Raw genomic sequence first — 23,529 nt, forward strand, 5'->3', positions numbered from 1 at the left:
AGCAGCTGAATATATATTGGGGTGCAATTCCACATATGCCCATGGCCTGTGTGAGCAATATATCATTTAGTGACAACTTTTTGTAATTTTTTTTTTTTTGTCATTATTCAATAACTTGGGACAAAAAACATTAATATTCAATGGGCTCAACATGCCTCTCAGCAAATTCCTTGGGGTGTCTACTTTCCAAAATGGGGTCATTTGGGGGGTTTTGTACCACCCTGCCATTTTAGCACCTCAAGAAATGACATAGGCAGTCATAAACTAAAAGCTGTTTAAATTCCAGAAAATGTACCCTAGTTTGTAGACGCTATAACTTTTGCGCAAACCAATAAATATACGCTTATTGACATTTTTTTTACCAAAGACATGTGGCCAAATACATTGAGTTTATTGGATTTTTTTATAACAAAAAGGAGAAAATATCATTTTTTTTCAAAATTTTCAGTCTTTTTCCGTTTATAGCGCAAAAAATAAAAACCGCAGAGGTGATCAAATACCATCAAAAGAAAGCTCTATTTGTGGGAAGAAAAGGACGCAAATTTTGTTTGGGTACAGCATTGCATGACCGCGCAATTAGCAGTTAAAGCGACACAGTGCCAAATTGTAAAAAGTGCTCTGGTCAGGAAGGGGGTAAATCCTTCCGGGGCTGAAGTGGTTAATGAGGAAAAAAATGAACTTAAATGATTTTAGCAAATGGCTGCAATATAACAAAGAGTGAAAAATTTAAGGGGGTCTGAATACTTTCCGTCCCTACTGTAATATAATGTAATATAATATAATATAATATAATATAATATAATAATATAAGTTATAATAAATAAAGATATAATAAAATATTTTCAAAAATGGGAGGGGTGTACACCCCGATAAACACCAATCTCTCTCCTCCCCTAGTCAGTCCCATCCCCCTATAGTTAGAACACACCTAGGGAACATAGTTAACCCCTTGCTCGCCCCCTGCCAGTGACATTTATACAGCAATCAATGCATTTTTATAGCATTTTTATAGCACTGATCACTGTATAATTGTCAATGGTCCCAAAAATGTGTCAAAAGTGTCCAATTTGTCCGCCGCAATATCGCAGTCCCGATAAAAATCACAGTTCACCACCATTACAATAAAAAAAAAAAAAAATAATAAAAATGTTATAAATCTATCCCTTATTTTGTAGATGCTATAACTTTTGCGCAAACAAATCAATATACGCTTATTGCAATTTTTTTTTTTTTACTAAAAATATGTAGAAGAATACATATCGGCCTAAACTGAGGAATTTTTTTTTTTAAAATTTGGGATATTTATTATAGCAAAAAATAAAAGATATTGTGTTTTTTTCAAAATTGTTGCTATTCTTATAGAAACTGCAGAGGTGATCAAATACCACCAAAAGAAAACTCTATTTGTGGGGAAAAAAAAGATGTCAATTTTGTTTGGGTACAGCATCCCGCGCAATTGTGAGTTAAAGCAACGCAGTGCCATATCACAAAAAATGGCCTGGTCATTGAGCAGCCAAATCTTCCGGGGTTGAAGTGGGTAAATGGTTAAATCATTTTTTTTCCTTTAGATATGTTATTTTTCTGCGGCACTGTTCTACACATTGCACAGATGTGCCACTTTTCAGGCAGACTAAGGAGACTCCCCAGGCAAAATATTTAAATATATTTCATTTTTAAATATTTCATTTTTATTGTTTCACTTTAAGCATTATTAAAATCACTGCTCCTGAAAAACTAAACTTTTTTTTTTGCATTGATACATGTCCCCTGGGGCAGTACCCCGGTCCCCATACACTTTTTATGGCAATAACTTGGATATGTGCCTATGTTCGTGTCTCAATAGGTTTAATAGGGTTTGCATGTTCGCTCAAATTTTTTGCCTGTTCGCGTGTCCTGGTGCAAACCGAACCGGGGGAAGGGGGGGGGGGGGGTGTTCGGCTTATCCCTACTTGAGACCTGGATGACAGACCAGGGTCCATGGCAGTGAGTCAGCGGTGAATCAGCTGGCCAAACAAGCAAGGACCTCTCAAAAGTTTGATGGACAATATGGCATGTAGGCGCAGGGGTTAGATGTCAACTAAATGACCATAACAGAAAGACTCCAAGCCAGCTTCAGTTCATACCAGCCGACAAACAAACATCAGATGAGCCTATTATGAGAGGCTGAGAGACTGGGAATCAGCTAGGTGTCAGCCAAACATCTGTTGCGAGAAATAGGTAGTGCTTAAAGGGTTTATCTGAAGTAAATACTGAAGCTCCGCTCAGCTGTCAGCACACACGTCTACTTACATGCTGAAGATAGATAGATGTGATGTGATTAGTTACACTTTAAGATCGTGATTTTTGTCTGCTTTTCCACTTTGATTGTATCATCTAAAAACATAATTGCTGCACATACTGTGCCTGAAATCTTGTACTATGGTTTTGTTTATAATCCTGTTTTATGCAACACTTCAAATTAATTTTATTTCAAAACAGTTTGCCACATTTGGCAGCACTACATGTTTTGTTTGAATTTTAAAGAATGATAACATGAGTGGGTGCTGGAGAAAAAGCTAGAGATGAACAAAAGTAGAGAATATCGGAGAAATTCCCATGACACTGTGGATTTTCTTTTTTGCTGTTGAATTTGACAAATGAAACTGGGAAAACTGACGGGACAAACATAGAATGTAAAATGTTACTTTATTTTAAAGTGGAACTTTGTTCCACACCGCTGGGGATTGGAGAAAGTGATTTAAATGAGGTTTGCTGTCATTCAGCTTAGAAAATTGGACACATCTAGTGAAGAAAAGAAATTACTGTGAGGGACAGTTCTGACTTGAATATAAGTAAATCAGTAAATAAGCAAAAGCTGCATGTTTTAGTTTAAATTTGGCTGGGTTGCTTATCTTTATTTCAAAATTTAAGTGAAGTTCTAGTATAACGCATAGCTTTTTATTGTTTGTATAACTGCTAACTAGGGCCATTTATATACAACTCTCCTTGCTCTTTCCATTCTCACATCCCACTTTTCTTTTTATTCTCCCTATGCTCTGTCCTTGCTGGGCATATTCTTTCTCTTAACTTTTTCTTACTTTTTCCCCCCTCTTGCATTATCTTAAGTTTGGGTTCCTACATACAACAGTGGAAGATATGTGTTTTGATGTTAATAGCATATTTCATATTTATTGGATGTGCTTGACTTTCTCATTTAGGTTGCCTTTTGCGTTTTGTTTGACTATCTTGGTCTCATTTTCCAGTATTAAATAATTCAATTTACAACAATTGATTTCAATGGCTTGTTGTATTTTATGTTCACATTTTGTGCCTCATCGTGTTACTGCTAAAGCCCATTCCATACATTTTTTTTTTTAATGGAAACGTGCACGGCCTTCTGGGTTCTTTATAGTATACAGTTGTAAAGCTGACGTGCAGCCACCTCTGTAAAATTATAATGAAATGTGTAATTCCCAATAATGTGGAGAAATGTATTTGTTACCTGAGAAGCCCATGCAAGGCAACAGGGAAATGTCTGTGACCACTATGTACAGAAACCCTTGTGATTTTAAATAATGCAGTCAACATCTCTGATTGCATATATAGCGTACTTAGTTGTTGTTAAGGCATCTTAGAAGCAGATTTTTTCTGAATTTCTTTACCCAGGAGCCAATTTTTGAACAGAAATTGAATAGATAGATAGATGTGTAATGAAATGCCCTGCAGATTGTCAGGCGAAAACTCAACAAAAACTATTTTTTTTCTGCTTCTAGATGCTGAAGTTCAAAAAAGCTAATAGCCTAGCATAGTGTGCATGGACACATAGGATAACTAACAGCTTCTAGCGCATGGAGCCTAAAAGAAGATCATCCACAAGTAAGAAAAGTTAAGGCCTCGTGCACACTGGTTTCTTGTAAACGTTGTTTTTTTTTTCTTGACAGGAGAAAATCAGCATTATAAACTCACCTAAGCTGCATGTGGCACCCTCTTCCAATAGGTAGGTGCTAGTAAGGTTTATTTTACTAGGTTAGCCAGCACAGGCAAATTTAGGCAGGCCTATGCTGCATGCTAGGCCTGTCTGTTTTGAACTGTGGGCTGGAAGTGGTCAGAGTAGCAGTGGGTGTGACCACCTGCACATCAGTTCTGAGGCACCTGCCCTGTTTCTGAGGAGAATGTTCTAGAAAAGGGGCTGGGCCTGGAACTGGAGTGGCAGGCAGCTTGTGTGTGAGCCCTGACCAATCCCCAATTGGAATTTGCAGAGGGCGGGCCTCATATATAAGCTGAGTTGATGTTCCACTGGGGGTCAGAGTCGGCTGGGTGAAGTGAGGAATGGCAGGTTAGACAGTCGCAGGAGGCCATCCCCATCTGGGGGGGTGCGCCGACCGCAGGAGAAGGCTCAGGGAGAGCTGTGAGGGAACATTGCCTCTACACGGTCATTGGCAATGTCTCTGCCACCACACGGTCGGATGGCAGGGAACTCCTGGAGCAGAGGGGCAGGTGAAACTGTCGGTACACATGGTCCAGTCAAAGTTCCTCATCAAGGACTCAGGGCTGTTGGAAGGTCGGTGAGTGTTACCACAGTGGGGCTGGAGGTAGCAGAAAAGAGACTGTGGGGATCTGTGTCAAGTCGATGTTGCCTGCGGGCACATGATTTGCAAGTTGGACTGGCTGGGAACAGTAGTCCATATGTAGCACTGGTAGATTTTACAATCTATCGCTTATATGTAAATTTAGTGGGTCATCTGTGCTGTACATAGTTCAGATTCAATTTACTGTTAGATTAGCCTCTGTTCCAGTTTGGCTGTGTTGCGTGCAGTTCCACATTCTGCCTGTGGGTGTCGTTGTCACCATGGGTGGGTGTTGGAAAGCAACAGGCTGAAGTATATAAGTGCTATTCTGTCCCGTAGACAACTTGGCGGAGGTGGTCCTCCGGGTTGCATTCTGGGACAGAGTTTTTTTGGGACAGACGCCATGTTCCGGGGAGCTTTTACCTCGTGGTCCTCCTGGCCTAAAGGCATGTGTTAGTGAGTCCTACCTCACGGCCCTCCGGTCTGGAGGGTTGCGTTGCGGCAGCTGTGCGGGTAGACCCAGAAGCCTGTCTGGGGCCTGCTATCGCTGGGATGGTCCTGTGCTGTCTGTCCTGTGGGAAGAAGCCAGACAATCGGGAAGATCCAGGGGAGGACCCATCTTGGAAGGGACCATGCAAGGCTGGTCTTAAGAAGGGCCTGGTGACTCGATTGGAGGACACATCTTAAACTAATCTATCACACAAGTACTGCCGGGTCGGCTTAAAGGTTCTGGTACTGTGTTTGCTGTTCATCGAAAACTACTACATCCTGTGGCAGAGGATCATATAGTTTTATTTCACTCAAGTCTGTGGCAGAGACTTTTTGTTCATGCTGCGTTCCGGCTGCTAGGTTAGTGAGAGAGACCTATCCGGGCGGACAAAGATTAAATCCTGAACGGAGGGTATATTCACCCTTGAGATTTCAATTCCTTAATGCTACACCAAGAAAAGGTATTTAAACTTCCCTGCAACTCTTCTTCTACCTCTTTCCTGCTACTTCTTCCAGTTATCTCCCATTAAAGCGTTGGAAAAGTACTAAAGTGACTGGTGCCTATATTATCTGATAACGAGCTCAACAAGGACCCTAGACCCGGTGTTGGTGAAACCACAGGTAAAAAGGTGACGGAAACAGCCCGCAATAAATTAGCAGTTTTACCTGTTTTACCTGTTACCAAAGGTAAGTGAGTTAGTGCTACACATATTTCCTAGAAGATATGCTTTTAACCCACTGGGCCTCCGGGGAGAGGTTCTGCAGGCCTCAGGTCTAGTGGCAGCGAGCAACCAGAGCCATAGGAGGGAGGCTTATTCAGAGTGGGCCCCTACTATTCAATAGAAGAGGATGTGTCAGATTTCAATACAGTAACTTCAAGTTTGTGCAGGAGGAACCAAGTGAAAAGGAGGAAACAAGTTATGGGCAAGAAGTGAAAGAGATCAAAGAACATTGCTTTTACATGGTCATTAGTGACGTCTCTGCCACCACACGGTCGGATGGTAAGAGAACTCTTAGATGGTATAGTCTGCGGAGATTGAGCCGCAGGAGGAGCAACAGTGTGCATGGAGATGCAGGAGGAGATTAATATCTTATTCAATTTTCACATTCAATCTAACTTTATTCTGAATGTACTAAATCCTTATATATGATGGCAATAATTTATCCTATCGGCATCCCATATTCCTAATCACTATCCAAGTTGTACCCACAATAAATAAACTGTTCACTGTCTCTGGAAGTGATGTATGAAGTCTGGAAGTGGGGTGATTTGGCGGATTGTTTGTTATTAGCTTCAACACCATGGCTACATGCAGTTTTTCAAAACAGTTTAGCTGAGTTTGCATGTGGCATAAAAGAGGTACACAAAAAATGTTAAACTGATTACAAGCTGCCAGCAAAAGGCTGGTTGAAGCAGGAGCAGTTCCTAGTCAGCTACTTCTAACTGCACAATCTGCAAAGTCAAGTTTGTCTGTCACTGACCAGGTGACTGAGCAGGCATGTTTAGAGAAAACTAAAGATGGTGACCCATGGAGAGCGGGAAGAATACTAAATGTAACAAACCCACTTTATGTTTAGATATGCCTTAAACAAAAATAGAAACTGTTATCTTCTGTGCAGACATGCTTCTGCAAAATTTGTAATGGCTTTCTCTGTTTTTTCTTGCACACCTGCAGAGACTCTAATTTTTTCCCATGATGTGTTTTCAATGACCGCGGAATCTGTAAATTTGTGGTCAGAAATGAATTTTTCTTCTGTAAATTTAGAATCTGTTGATGCGCCTTCAGATATTCTACATCTGAAGCATAATTTACTATATTTTCTGATACATAAGTCTAAGCCTTTTGTGGCACCAGATCATTTGTCTAAGACACCTACAAAATTATACTTTATGAAACAATACCCTATCCAGCAATTAACAGATCCAATTTCTGTGGTACTTTTTGATGGGCAAAGTTTACTTTTGGCAACTGTCCCTGATTTGGAGGGACTGTCCCTCATTCAGCCTCTCTCCCTCTTTTCCCCTCACCAATTCTTAGATGGTTGCATTAGTTATCTTTTTTAGGCTTTCTTTCCTTTATTTTCATTTGATGATCTAGCCAGTAAGGCTCCTTTCACACTAGTGCGACTTGTCATGCCACTTTGGACTCAAAGTGGCATGACAAGTCGCAGCCCATTTATTTCAGTGGTACCCGTTCTTATCTAAGCGACTTAAAGGAACTTTGAAAAGGTTTCTGCACTAATTTGATGTGACTTTCTTGCAACTTGAGTGCCACAGAGTGTAAAGTCGAATGAAAGTCACATGAAAGTTGCATCAAAGGTGCATCCTCTCAACCCTGCACTCTGTACATAGTGCACCCCTCAACACTGCACTCTGCACATAGCGCACCCCTTAATCCTGCATATAGCGCAACCCAGTGGTGGCTGGTGCTCAAAATGTTTGGGTGGGGGCAAACTAACTGAAAAATACTGATAAAAAAACATCAAACACAGCCATTGTGCCATCAAATGCCGCCACTGTGCCCATCATATGCTGCCACTATGCCCATCATATGCTGCCACTGTGCCATCAAACGCTGCCACTGTACCCATCAAACGCTGCCACTGTGCCCATCAAACGCTGCCACTGTGCCCATCAAATGCTGCCACTGTGCCCATCGAATGCAGCCACTGTGCCCATTGAATGCTGCCACTCTGCCCATCAAACAAAGCCACTGTGCCATCAAATGCTGCCACTCTGCCCTTCAAATGCTACCACTCTGCCCATGAAACGCAGCCACTCTGTCCATCGAATGCTGCCACTCTGCCCATCCAATGCTGCCACTTTGCCATCCAATGCCTCCACCAGTTCGCCATCTGCCCGGCACTTACCCGGTCTCGGTGGAGCAGCGGGTGACAGCGGTGTCCCCCAAGCAGTGTCCTCCATTAGTCTCCTCCCGTCCTCTCTCGTCAGGCATCCAATCACAGCGCCTGTCATTTCAGTCAATCAGGTGACGGGTAACAAACCCAAGCACTTGATTGGCGGAGAGGCGGTTCAGTGTTAGGACAGCGAATATTTATTCGCTGTTCTAACACACCTGGGTCACCTTTTTTGACACCCATTAGAACCTATGTCACTAATCAGGTGCTTCAAAAACACCCTCCGCTGCTGTAATTCAGGCGCACGAAAAGGGGCCGAGCGCCTGAATAGGGGATGACAGCGGCGGCCGTGAATAGATTCATGCAATGCATGATTCCATCCAGTGGTCATAGAGGGGATGGCTGGAGAGAGGGGTGGTGCCTATGCGCCCCTATGGACGCAACCGGCGAAACCCACAACTCTGCACATAACGCACCCCTCAACCCTGGACTCTGTACATAGCACACTCTTCTGTATATAGTTCACTCCTGAACTCCTGGTATGTAACAAGAATCTTTATGTAGTGCACCCCTCAACCCTGCACTCTGTATGTACCACACCTCTCAATCCTGCACTCTGCACATAGTACACCCCTCAACCCTGCACTCTGTAGGTAGCACACTCTTCTGTGTATAGTTCACTCATGAACTCCTAGTATGTAGCAATGCCTCAATGTTAGTGCAGTTTGGCCACACCCACAATTTGATGCAGAGATAATGATGTGCAGTAACCTCTAGCAACCAATCAGTGAGCAAGAATGATTTGCGGTAACCGCTAGAAACCAGTTATCAGTAATGATGTAGGGGAACCTCTATGATGTACAGTAACCTCTAGCAACCAGTCAGCGGTAATGATGTGTGGTAACCACTAGCAACCAGTGAGCAGTAATAGTGCACAGTAACCTCTATCAACCATTTAGCAAGAAGAAATGATGTGCTGTAACCTCAAGCAACTAATCTGTGAAAGATAATGATATGCTGTAACCTCTGGCAACCAATCGCAATCGCTGCCTGATCTGCTGCAGTAAACTGATGGGGGGGGCAAGAAAATGTTTGCCCAGTCCAATCAATATTAAAGACCGCCCTGCTTACAATGATCAGCATTTATTTTTTTATGTAATACCTTTTTCCCAAAAGGAAAAACTGATTGTAGTTGTAGAACTTTATTTATTAATTCACTAAATGTGTGCAGTTTATGTGAGCAAACTTCAATAATGAAGAATGCATTATTCATCTGGATTTATGCTATGTGGCAGCTGAGGAGGTAATTGATGTTCTCAGGGGCCATGACCACAATCTGCATTGTTCATTCAATACACTTCCCTCCCAGAGTTGGCTGTAGTTTGGCTTGAATTTGTTAGTGTATCTAAATCTGCTAGTACATCTAACAAACCTCCCCCCAGACTGACAATTCTGCTGTCTACAGGTGTCTGTTGCTCCTTCATCCAGAGTGGGGGGAACCTAATACAGGAAGTGTGTTACTGACCAGATCACTGGGTAAAAACAGTGGGAAAAGGCCTTATGTAACCTTGATCATGGTCATTTTCTTTATTTGAGCTAAAAACATTATGGGATCACAAGCAGCAATATATCAAACAATCACCAGACATGTTAAATAAAAAGACCACTCAAGATCATTTGGAACAAAAATTGGCTGCAGTCTTTATTATTGGTTTTAATATCATTGTAAAACAATTCACATAAAATCACCATAGATATTTAAACCAACTTAAATATACAATAATAATTTACTCAGCTATTGCAGCTCAAGCTGTATTACAAAACCACATCAGTATTTATTAAACTGTCCCCCCTTATAAGAAAGGTGACCCACCACATTATAAAGGCAGCGACAAGGGAGGGAGGGAGGGTTGGGGAGCTCCTGCAGCTATACCATCCACCTGCAACTGGCATCTGACCCTATCTGCACCCCCTTTATATAGGGACCTCCAGGGGTTCCAGAACCTTCTATTTCATTTTCAAGGCACGAACCCTTGACCTGAGGGGATACTTGAAACCCCTGCTGCTGTGATCCCATGAGGAAAAGGGGGGCCTTGAAACTCCTATTCCCCTTTTCCCCATATGGGATCACAAGCAACAATATATCAAACAATCACCAGATATGTTAAATAAATAGACCACTCAAGATCATTTGGAACAAAAATTAGCCGCGGCCTTTATTATTGGATTGTAATATAATTGTAAAACAATTCACATAAAATCATAAATCATGAATCAGGGTGTTTTCTTCACCACAGATAGACTTCTTTGGTCATCCACCACAGTTGTTTTCCGTGGTCTTCCGGGTCTTTTGGTGTTGCTGAGCTCACCGGTGCTTTCTTTCTTTTTAAGGATGTTCCAAACAGTTGATTTGGCCACACCTAATATTTTTGATATCTCTCTGATGGGTTTGTTTTGTTTTTTTCAGCCGAATGATGGATTGCTTCACTGATAGTGACAGCTCTTTGGATCTCATATTGAGAGTTGACAGCAACAGATTCCAAATGCAAATAGCACACTTGAAATGAACTCTGAAACTTTTATCTGCTCCTTGTAAATGGGATAATGAGGGAATAACACACACCTGGCCATGGAACAGCTGATCAGCCAATTGTCCCATTACATTTGGTCCCTTAAAAAGTGGGAGGCACATATACAAACTGTTGTAATTCCTACACCGTTCACCTGATTTGGATGTAAATACCCTCAAATTAAAGCTGAAAGTCTGCAGTTAAAGCACATCTTGTTTCATTTCAAATCCATTGTGGTGGTGTATAGAGCCAAAAAGATTAGAATTGTATCGATGTCCCAATATTTATGGACCTGACTGTAAGTAATTCAAAAAATATTGTTAGGCCTCACATATAACTTAAAAGCATCCAACTTCCACCTTCCTAATTGCTTAATAATACTAGAATCCAAACCCATTCTTGTCGCCTCTGTGGCAGCTCCAATGCAAAAAGAATGGGATGATATATTTACATCACCTAAATTGAGGTGGCACAAAGCTTTACGAAGAACAGTCCGAAACTGAAAAACAGTCAGAGGAAAACCGATCTGATGTAATAGTAAAAATTCCCCTTCAGATGGTCTAATATTGAGATAAGAATTCAACAAGAAAACTTTACAGATTAGCTTATTGGAGTATGCTGCCAGCATGATCCAAGAGCCTTTGACCAGCTGATCAGTTTTAGACTGACTAATAAACAATTGCCCCCCAATGAATATTAGGATACGCTGCCATTTTTTGTCTAAAAGATTCATAGTAGAAATACCACGATAAACCACCAAAATTTTTATAGGTCTCCAAAATTACATCTATGTGCTGAAAAAGGCCCAAGCTACACTCTGGAAATTTTTCACACATAATGCTTGCGTAAGTAGAGAATGCTTGGAGCCAATTATTAAACGTCCTAGCAACAGGCCTTTTTTTATCATCTTAACCTTTATCTTTATCCAACCTAGAATAGTATTCTTTTTGCGAAGGGAGTAATGATAGAATGTCTACAAATTCCCCAAGCCAAATCTTTTCTTTTGTGCTGGTGGACAAATGAAAACCCAATGGGGACAATGTACAGGGTATAGCTTCTTTCCCACAGCTCTCAGGCACTTTGTTCAATGTAGAATTGTTCTGAGACAGCTCCTGAATAGGTGGAGAAACTAACATCAATGTATTAGTAACCTTCCCAAGCCCAGCGACCCTGTAGTTACCTGCCCATACAGAAGCCGCAGCATCATTGTCTGTCACCAATGGTTTGTGAGGTGTAACTGCAAGTAAATTAGAGATCAACTGCAAAAGAGTAGAAGACAAGGAAGATAAAAGGCTAAGTTGATCAGACTTACCAGCAACACTGACATCTCGTACATTAGATACCGTAGGACCCTGCTCTGAATCAGCTGAGACTGAGTATGTGGGCTTCGCTGCTGTGACCAAGCCTGGGTTAAAACCCACGGCTATCCTGGGCGCTTCCGACAGCTGCGCCAGCGTTGCAGGCTGTCTTGACGATGAACAGCCTATCTGCATCGACAGGCGGGGCCTGTTCTGAGGAGGATCCGCACCTTCTCTGCTGACGTCGATGACTCTCTTCTTGCAGGTGGAGACAGCCGCGTCTTCACTCCCTCCCCTTCGTCTGGAGGGAGCCGGTGGACTGTATGACCTATTCCGGTTCCTCTTTCTTCGGTCCCGCCTCGCGACCTTCGATGGCTCCTCCTCCGGCAGTTCTGTCATGCTGACCCGGAACCAGGAAATCCGACGCCTCTCCGTCGTCTTCCCAGAGGGACTCCACTGTGCTGCCCGCATCTACTTAGCCATCTGCGGCCGCCCCCTCATCCGCGAAGGGACCCCCGCCGCCATCCTTTGGAGCCTCTTCATTCGTAGGTAGGGAAAGGCATCTTCAGATCCAGCCTTCGCCGCCTTCAGCCTCCACCTGCAGCCTCGCTCCAGAAGCTGCCGAAGCAGGGTCTTCATGCCGCCTTAGGAGGTATAATGCTGCGGGCTCAGAGGGGAGCTCTTTTGCCTGAGCTCCTGCAGCTATACCATCCACGGCGACTGGCATCTGACCCTATCCACACCCTCTTTATATAGGAACCTCCAGGGGTTCCAGAACCTTCTATTTCATTTTCAAGGCTTCCCACTTCAGCAGTTACAAGACTCCCCCAAGGCCACTAGCCCCTGACCTGAGGGGAGACTTGAAACCCCTGCCACTGTGATCCCATGAGGAAAAGGGGGGCCTTGAAACTCCTATTCCCCTTTTCCCCATATGGGTGCAGTTAAAGAGCACGATAGAGCTCTAAACATTTCTAAACTCTACATACCTAATGTCAACATCCTGAGGTCAGGGTAATACAACAATTCCAGTCTTTTCCATTGGTTGTGATCCTCATCATACTTAGCAACACTTGTTTGACAAATTACTGTATATGTAATTTTCCTGGCATTGGTTTCTTCACAACGACATACATCTTAGATGTTGTTCACATATTGAGCACAAAAATGTAGAAATCAGATAAGATCATTTATCTGATTATATATGCACGTTGTGTTCTAAATACTACATAACAAATGGCAACATCATGAGGACTAGGTAATATAATGATTTCAGCTCAATACCATTGATATTATCCTCATCATACTTAGCGAGTAGCGACATGTGCTTGACCAATTACTGTTTTGTAGTTTTGCAGTCATCTGTTTCTTTGCTGTTATGTACACCTTGGGTGTAGGGTGACCACATTTCTAAACTGCCATTCAGGGACACCCCCCCCCCCACACACTAGTTAGGAGGGGTCTCACATCTTCAGCTCTGAGGGATTCATGCTGGGACCTGCAGTCCTTCACTTTTGGGATGGGGTCACATCCCCCAAAAGTGAAGGACTACAAGTCCCAGCATGAACCCCTGATATCTAAGGACGTGACTCCCCCTTAAAAGTGATGGACTACATGTCCCAGCATTAACCCCTGAGATCTAAGGATGTGACTCCAACCCAAAATTGAAGGACTACAAGTCCCAGTATGAATCCCTGAGATCTAAGGGTGTGACCCCATAGATTTCTCGGGTTCATGCTGGGACCTGTAGTTCTTCACTAGTTGGGGGGGCAGGGGTGTCACATCTTCAGCTCTGAAGGGTTAATTGAAGGGTTAATACTGGGACCTGTAGTTCTTCACATTTGGGGGATCACATCCCCAAAAGTGAAGGACTACAAGTCCCAGCATGAACCCCTGAAATCTAAGGATGTGTCCTCCTCCCATCCCTCTGAGGGTGTCATCTGTCCTTCTGTCCTCTGCTGCTAGCTCATCTGCCATCCTCACTGCAGTCAGTGCCTCATGACACATGTGGTGTTCCATGGTGTTCCATCCAACCCCGAGCCTGGCTTCACCTCTAAATTTTGAGACTTGCTCTCAAATCCAGGCAGTTCCCTTCCCTCTGAACATGCCACTGGAGGAGATTGAGGAGGAGGTGGGTTAAGCTAAAGCACTAGCCCTTTGTATGTGAGGGCCTTGGCCTCACATTGTGGTGACGTGATGTCACAGGTTGCTAGACGCCAGGCGGCAGGCGGTCCTAGCAACCAGTTCGAGTAGTATAGAGCCAGCGGTATAACAAGTTAAAACTGGTCCCAGCCGACTAGTACAGGTACTGTCAGTCCGCTCCCCATGGCTGTGTCAGTTTCATTCTGGGACTCTGTATTGTGCCGGAAAGAAATTGCCTGGGACAGACCTGCAAAATGCAGGACTGTCCCAGGCAATCCAGGACACATGGTCACCCTACTTGGGTGTTGTTCATTGAGCACAACAATGTAGAAATCAGCCAGAATTCATTTTTTCTTAATATATTTTCATGATAAAAACACCTAATAACAGATGTCAACTTTTTGATGACTAAGAGCATACCATCGGTCTTAATCCTCATTATACTTATTTGCTTGACCAATTACTGTGTGTCTAGTTTTCCAGTCATCTGTTTCTTTGCTGTTATGTACATCTTGGACGTTGTTCATACCAAAGATGCTGAAATCAGACAGAACCATTTGTCTAATATATTTGCAGAATTCTGTTAAAAATGCAGTTCTTTTCTGCAAACTCATAGTATCACAAATAAAGGCAATGTTTTTAGGAATAGACTGTAGTTGTGTCACTTAGAAAAATCTGATGGGCTGGGGAGGTGAGTCTCCAGGCCTAACTTTTTCTGGTGGGCCCCAGAGTCCCAGTCTGCCTCTGCATCTATTTGTTATTTTTTGTATTATAGTGAAGAATGGGAGCAGTCCAAAAAAGCCTAATAGCTCTGAAAGTTTTCTGTGAAAACATAAACTGTGAAAACTTTGCTGGCACGTGTCAAAAGACTGAGAGGCAAAAGCTCTGTCCTAAAGGGTGAAATGAAAACTTTAAACAATGGAAAATACTGTCTACAAAAATAATAGAAGCAGAAAAGAGTTTCAACACCGGAAAAGGGGGGTTCTGCTTGAACATTCTGAAAAAGAAATCCCATCAAAAACAGTTCTGCAGTTACACATCTATATAAAAGCTCAACATGCGGTTAATCTGCTTCAACAATTCTGTTTCTTGGTTCATATGTTCCAATGAAAAATGTTAAAAGGGACATCTCTAGGTCTGTTGCTATGCTACTATGCTAATTTACTGAGTCACAATTTTGTCAGATCTGGGAATTCTTATTTTGCCCGTTTCAGCTTTGATTACAGCATCATTTTATTTTTCACCAATGGATCTCATCTCAGATGACCATGGAAGCTCTCCAAGCAACTGGCTTGCCTCGCTTTGGAGAAGCAGCAGTTCTCAAAGGCATCTCTTCAGTACTGAGCATCTAATGCTGCGTACACACGGCCGGACTTCCTGAAAGAAAAAGTCGGATGGGAGCTTTTAGTCGGACATTCCGACCGTGTGTATGCCCCACCTGACTTTTTCTGTCGGCATTTCCGACGGACTCAGCTATAAAGCATGTTCTAGATCTTTCCATCGGAAATGCGGACGGGGTTTAGCCCGTTGGCAAGTCCGGCCGTGTGTACGCGGCATAACCCTTAAAAGCCTTTAGGGAACAGAACTGAGCAATATGGGTATTTTTCTTTCACAGGCTGCATGTTGAGCTTTCCCATTTGAGAGGCAGAATGGAGTTGTTAAAATATAATGAATAACACTTTTTAAATTCAACAGCAATGAACTGTGTACAATTATCACACAATTTTATTCAGCAGACCATGGATGGCAAACAGTTTCTTTAGTATTTGCATGATGATAAAACATTGGGCCAAGGTTGTAGGGACTTTTTTTTGGGATGCATTCACAACAATAACGTCTCTTTCTGGAAAGGAACTGCAAAATCTATATTCAGTAATAGTTATGGATTCTTGGCGTCACTCCATGTGCAGACCACAGCTTTGGTTGGATGGTGCTATGCATATTAGCATGGACCACAAATGTTTACCCATCTTTCAATCATATGTAGCGCTACCCCATAGGAGCTGCTAGAAAGATGCCCAGGGTTCCTTTTCCCAACAGTTGCCCCGTAGCCAGTGAGTGTGCCAGCCATGTGGTCACAGTCACTCTTCGGCCCAATGAACAGTTCAGGGGTTTTCTTTTGGTGTTTTTATTTTTGGGTAACTTGGATATGGTTAGGCAATTAAGTAGGATACTCCAGGAACTATGTACAAATGGGAGGACACATATCTCCTGTAGAACTTTTAGCCTGTAGCAAGCTTGAGATTTATAATCTTCCTCTGGTGAACAGTCCAAGAAAAGTAATTTCACAGGGAATTAAATGGACTAAGCTCTTCAGGACACTGGACACTAATATCCCCTCTACACACACACAGCTGACTCTGACCCACAAGGGAATGGCCTCAGTCCAAAGTCTCTAGGATCTCTCTCACCAGTCAGTACTCACAAATGTCCTTGAAAAGTTGGTTGTCTCCTTCCAACACCCATGCAATACCTTCTCCCTTTGATATCAGACTAGCTCCCCGGATGGTAGTCCCTCATTCAGCTTTTTGCAGCTTCCAGCAAAGCAGGTCCTAAAGATGTCCACCTGAGGCCTCGGCCCCCCCTGCAGGCACTTGGCAGGATGACCTAAGGGGGAAAGCAGCCCCTCTTAGGCTGTGATTTCCTTCTAAGGAAAAAGACTGAGAAGCTCTGTGTCCCACTCTCATAGTATTTATACAGACTCTCAACGCCCATCTGGGCCATCTTTCCAGCGACTGGCCAGGACTGTATAAATATTCATGCTGCCCATTTGCCCTGCTCCACACCTTTGTTCCAGAACAACCCACAGTTCTCTTGCAAACAGAGAGACCAATGAAACCTCCAGCAAATGAAACACTGAACAGACTAGAATAATCAACACAGCCACACTGGTTACAGTGAGCCATAATTAAATTTATCCAATCCTAATACCTTTCTAGAAGGGTGCTAAACATATTATACATTTTAGGACACCACACATAATTTCTAGCAGGCACACTTAAGCGTACAATAACTGTATTTCCCACACAAAGACCCTTAACCATTTTTTTTTTTTTTTTTAAACACAGAAAATGTTTATTGAATGATCTGCATTTTACATTTGAGTTTGAAGATCATAACATATTTACAGGAGTAAATACAATCAGTTGCCACATTTCGATATGATACAAAAAGCAACATACACATATTTCGATCAGGGCCTAGATCTATCTATTTATATTATTTGTTAGTAGACTTTGCTGGAAACACCAAAGTGAGTCTCATTCTCAGCTGCTCTGAATTTAACATCATCCTTTTATGCATTATATCATTGCCTATATTAAGTCTAATCCTGTAGAATTTCATTTGTCCCAGGAGTATCTCGCTAGGAAGAGGGGGGGGAAACTAGAGGAGGGAAAGTCCGGAAGAGAGGGAAGGTTTAAAGGGTTGAGGAAGATGTAGAAGAAATCATCTGCAGGGACAGAAGAAGGATTAAGGGAAGAGAAAAAAAAAAAAAGAGGGGACAAAAGGAGTAGGATATCAAGAGGAGCCTCCACACAAACAGATCAGTGCCCTCTAAGGGATGCCTGCACTATAGAAGGAAAGAGGATGGAGAGGGTATGGGTGAGTAGGAGCATATAATCTCCCTTTGTAACTTAGCGGCAGTGATTCACAACCCATTTCCAGCCAGTCAGCCTCCCAGCCACCAGTGAACCGAGCTGCAACCCAGGTCACCCAAATTTTGTCGAATTTCTTTGGACAGTTCCTGCCCATGTATGTGAGCTTATATATCGGGAGTACTGTATTTATTTGTATCCTCCATGCCCCAACAGTGGGGGGTTCCGATAACTTCCAGCGCAGCAAAATCATTTTCCTGGCATAATAAGCCGCATAAAACACAAACAGTTTGGTATGTTTGGCTGCATTCAGATTATCTGTGATGCCCAAAAGGAACACCATCGGGTCAACTTTTAATTGTAATCCTGTTAATCCATTTATATCTGTCACTATGTCATGCCAGTAGTTCTGGAGAACCGGACACGACCATACTACATGAAAGAAAGTCCCCACCGACTGTCTGCATTTAGGACACCTATCATCAAGCCCCTTAACCATTTTTATTTTTATTTTGGGATATAATGGGGAACAGTTCAAATTTAGTAAAGGTTTTTTTTGTCTGTGACCCCACTGGGAAGGTTTTCTTCACTTCCTGTGCTTGTGGCACCCATAAAAGATATGGGGTAGCGATTGTTACCAGGACAGGAAGGCACAAAGAGCATTAAAAGCATTTTTAGACGGTAAAACGTTTTACTATGTTTTTTTCTGTATTACTGATGGTGATATTTCTCATTACTTCCTGGTCTGTCAGGCATTAAAAACCTGACAGACACTTACACATGGTAACTGTGAAAATCGTAAATTATTATATAACATAATGCTTCAAATGTAAGAATAAATATTTTTTTTTGAGAAAAACAAACAAACAAACCGTGTTTTTAAATAAGCTATTGTTGTCATCATTACTTGTAATTATTTTAAAATATGCCTGCAGAAGACATTGTTTTGCTGTTTGAATTGTTGTTTTCACATATCAAGTTGCAAGTATCGTAACTATTGTTTCATTTTTTTTTAATTTTTAAATTTTTTTTTTTTTTTATAATGTGACCGTTTAGCCTAGTGCCACTGCAAAATCGTACATTTTAGGTGTGTAATTATAGTGCATTTTTATGCATGTTTACTTGTGTTTTGATGTTTTTTCATCCTTCATTCATTTTTTTGTAGAAGGAGAAGACTGGTTGTTAATCACAAAACCCTGCAAAAAAATTCACCAAAATTGCTTTTAAATTTGTTTTTCAATGCTATGGGGCCATAAGCGCAATGGGGTTTATTTACTAAAACCGGAGAGTGCAAAACCTGGTGCAACTCTGCACAGAAACCAGTCAGCTTAATTGAGCAAGCTGAATTTAGAAGCTGATTGGCTACCGAGCACAGCTGCACCAGATTCTGAGTACTCCAGTTTTAGTAAATCAACCCCAATATGCTGCATGAAAAGAAGCACTTGCACCTTTTTAAAAATTGCACTGATTTTCATTGCTCTGCGTTGCAGCGGGCAGTGGCGGCACACTCATTAGGGGCGCCGGCCCCCTAATCCATGCGCCCGACCCATATTCTCCATGCAGGGAGCCGGACGCATGGATTTTAATGGGTTTTTTTTTTTGAAGCACATAATTAGAGCCCGAAGCTCAAATTGGCTTAAAAAATGGTGGGCTCACCCACGCACTTGTGTGACATTAGCGAATTAATATTCTCTAATGTCTTCCTGCATCTCTTCCCAGGCCAATCTGGAAGCGGGTCCTGAGACCTGAGTGGCTGGGAGTCGGGGCGGAGCTTTGCCACGAGTTAGTATAGCCGCTTGAGGGAGTGGGGATTAGCGTCCAGCAACATAGAGACGAGACAGCCCGCACTGTGTGCCCAAAGGGCCAAGATGACAAGGAGCTCCACTTCCCGCCACTCGGTGAACTCTGCACAGCCCAAACAGCTCACATTTGCTGGCAGCTGGCCTCGGGAGTAGAGGCTGAATGGGACATAGAGCACGCTCCCTCTCCACAGCAGGGGCCGGTGAGTAAAAAACAAAAACAAATGCCTGTGGGTCCAAACTTTCCTCTGGAGCCACAGCAAACACTTGCTGACTTCCCTGTCACCTATAAGAGCGGGGGGGGGGGCTCCCAACTTTCTGAAAGGGACACCTCTTAGCACACAGTATATAGGCAAAATACATGTCCCCACTGCAGCCCTGATTAGCAAGACCGCAAAGATCTAATATGCAGAAAATGTTCGGCTAAACCATGCAAGTGCTTTTTTTAAACCTCGATTTTTCCTTTATTTTGAATCTTCAAAATGATAAATGTAATAATACAAAGGCTGGATAAAAAAATTAGAGCACTATAACATGTTTGATAGTAAATAGTACATTCTGTCTAGCAATGTACACATCAAATCAAAAAGAGAGACAACTGAGGCTGCACAAGGTTCAGAGAAATTTGATCTCAAAATTGAGACAATCCCTCCACATAATGGACAGTTGGGAGTTATATTATACTAATATGATTAGTTTCTAAAAAAATGTATTCTGATGTTGGGTATTTTTTAGTCATTGTTAAGCTGAGGTTAAAAGAGTATGAATTTCTTTTGTTTTTTTTTTTCTGAAACATACTTACCTAGGTGGATGCAGCATCAGTACGATGCTGCATCTGTCCCCCACCGGCTCTAACACTGAGAACTGAGCAAACACCTCTGATTGCTCGGCTCTCAGTGCTTCCTGAGCAGAGAGCTGGTCAGTCACTGCTGTCTGCTCTTATGCTCTGCCCCCCCCCAGGCTCACTGGAGCGCTGGGCTGTGGAGGAGGCGAGAGCGGCCGGCTCAGGCTCGGCATGTGGGCAGATCCCGACTTCATTGTTTCGCGATCTTGCCCCCAAGCTTGGACCAGCTCTGTGACGTCAGCCAACAGCGGGCTTCAGCCTGCTGTCTGCTGAAAACTGATCACAGAAGTACAGAGCGAACTGCACTCCTTTAATCCACAAGAGAAGTACAGCCAAACGAAACAAGCTTTGGCTGTACTTCTCCGAAAAATAAGATCTAATAAACTGTGAAAACATTTGAAAGTCTCACACTGGTACATCATTTACAGTTATGAGGCAAATACTTTAAAAAACAACAGCAGAATCAACCTGTGTGAAAATATAGAGTATATGTACTCCTACAGTTAAAATGATTGCACTACAGAAATGCACATATCTTTCTGATAAACATATTTTAAGATATAGTAAATAATTTACCAGTAGTGAATGTAATATTTACTGCTTTATAAATATATCCATATGTATATATTGTACCATTGTTGATTTTGTTCTGTAAATGCTTGACACGCAATGTAATCTGGTAGGACAGATGGGGCTTTGTTCAGCCAAAATGCTGCTGTATCCATAATAAATCACCAAAGTGTTTACACGTCACATTTGAGGACTGCTATGATTTCTTTTTATGAGTTTTCTTAAAAGTGATCAGGAGAGTTAGCATCTGGTCCTGCAGACCTCACATATATACATTGTGGTCAGGCCCTCAAGACTTTGCCACCAATTGCCCCCCTTGAGGGGGCTTCCCTTCGGTTCAAAGCTTAAAATGACTCTATGAAATTACTCTCCTGGGACCTGCAGCTGCCTCGTACAGCTGTCCATTGAGATACATTAGAAGATGTGGCTGTACGCAGTTGTGCACCAAGGGTTGTGTAAAGAGCATGCAAATGCATATACCTATGCTGGAAACGCAGGAGCTCCTCATTTCTTTTTGCTTCTATTTCTATTGGCCCACCATTATGAGGGTCTGCCTCACTGGCCAGTAGGAACATGTGAGGTGAGAGGGGACTGACAAACTCCATTACTACTGTGAAGCTTCATGGCTTTGCCAGTTTAGAACAGCTTGGTATTAAAGCATACAGCGGAGCGATTAAAGATGGTTCAAGTGCTTGCACTTCATGCCTACTAGCAGATTAATTTGACATTGCCCTCCAGGTTCCTGCATCGTATAACTGATAGCAGTTTTATCTTGACACAGTTACTGAACAATCTCTGTGATTCCATAATGCGATAAAGACTTATGTTATTTAGTGGGGTAATTCATTTTCACAAATGCAGGAAGAAGGCTAAGGAAGATTATTTTTGTTACGGGGGAGTGAAGTGGAAAGCGATGCGGTCCACTTGCTCCTCCGTGGCCCCTTGTATTTGCTGTAACCATTCTTTCTACATCAATCAATCTTGACCCGATTATTGAATGTCAAATTGTCACTTAAAAAAGTAAAAAAAAAACAATGTAATTGGATTATATGCCTCGGTAAGCATTGAACCTACCAAGATGCTTTTACTTGGATGGATAAGAGATAAATGGTAGCATTGAGGACATGTGAAATTATATTTAATGATTTTTCATTTCCTTCTCAGTGCTTTCTAATCTTCTGAATAACAATGATAAAAGCATTCTTCTGTATCACCTGCTGAGATACAAAGTTTATTGATAATAAGCAACCTAAAGTTATAGAAAATAGGGACACAGGCACAAAGAAACTGAAGGCCAGCCACCCAGGTGTATTTCTAAAAAAAAAACTTTTTTCAGTCTACTGAACTCTTCCTGCTCAACAGCTTCTTTCTCTTGCTGCAACTGCAGCCCTTGTTTTTCCCACTCTCCATTCTCACCTGGCTACACTGCTAATCCCCAAGCCAGAAGGGACGATTATGCAATTATTCCTATAATTGAAGGCTGGATTCACACTATTGCGTACTGGATGTGGGTTCCCCGCATCCAAATCGCAATAACAGGAGACCGGCTCTCTATGGAGCCAGTTCACATATCTCCGCTGCGGCTCCGGTGCGCATTTGCACAGGAGCCCTGTGCGTCTTTTGGTCTATTTCAGATCCGAATTCAGCCTAAAATTCTGGTTGAAATCAGACCTGAAACTGTGAACCAGAACGCACCGGACCCCGGCTGGAAGCCGCATGCGGAGATAGTGTGAACCCAGCCTAATAGTTTAGCCGCTGCTGCTAAGTAAATATCTTAATCCTTATGACATACAGAGCATCTCTGTCCTTGGTATTATTTCACATGCACAGTGCCAGATAGCTAGGCCTGTGCTACTGTATGTTTAGTGGTCCCCTTCCAGTATATTGCATAGCTCCCAACTGTCCCTGTTTTCGAGGAACTGTCCCTGATTTGGAGCAATGTCCCTCTGTCCCTCTTTACCCCTCATTTTGGTCTGATCTATATAGTTGTGTATAAAATGCACTATTTATCTTTCAAAAAGTGTTTCCCAGTGCTAAACCTTTCATCCATTGCTGCATTTGTAAATTGCTGTATTTGTAAATTTCAAAAGTCAATATAAAGGATTAGTAGTGGTAAAAAAAAAGGCCTCAAATGACGTCCTCCCATGATCGTGCACACGCTCCTTGATAGGGGTACATAGCCAATCACTGGCTCTTTACCACGTGATCAGCTGTGTCCAATCACAGCTGCTCACGATGTAAACACACTTACTGGTTATCGGCATTCCTTTCCTCATGCAGTCACAGTGTGAGGAAAGGTGAGAGGCGGTAACCAGCTGGTGTGAAGGAGGACATCTGCACTGATCATCAGGGCACTGATCATTAGTGTCCTGATGATCAGTGCAGCCCCAACAGTGCCCACCAGTGCTGCCTATCAGTGCCAGTCAGTGCCCATCAGTGATGCCAATCATTGCTGCAAATTAGTGCCAATCAAAGCCTATCAGTGCCCATCAGTGCCGCTTATCAGTCCCCATCAGTGCCGCCTATCAGTGCCCTTCAGTGTCGCCTATTAGTGCCCATCAGTGCCACCTATCCAGGGCTGTCTTTAAGGCAGGGCAAAAGGGGCAGCTGCCCTGGGTCCTTTCATTGTTGTGGGGCCCAAAGCAGCTGCCTCATACTTGCCAACTATCCCAGTTTAAATTCCCTTGTCCCTTAAAGTTTTTGTCCCGTGCTGTGTCCCGATATCTCAGTGTGAAGTTCTGCTACTATTGCTTTCCACCTCTGCCCCATTGCCAGGTACAGATGACTCACCTGCAGACCCTGTGTTTACATGTAAATA

Source organism: Aquarana catesbeiana, linkage group LG07 (assembly GCF_042186555.1).
Source record: "Aquarana catesbeiana isolate 2022-GZ linkage group LG07, ASM4218655v1, whole genome shotgun sequence".
In the NCBI taxonomy this organism is placed as follows: Eukaryota; Metazoa; Chordata; class Amphibia; order Anura; family Ranidae; genus Aquarana; species Aquarana catesbeiana.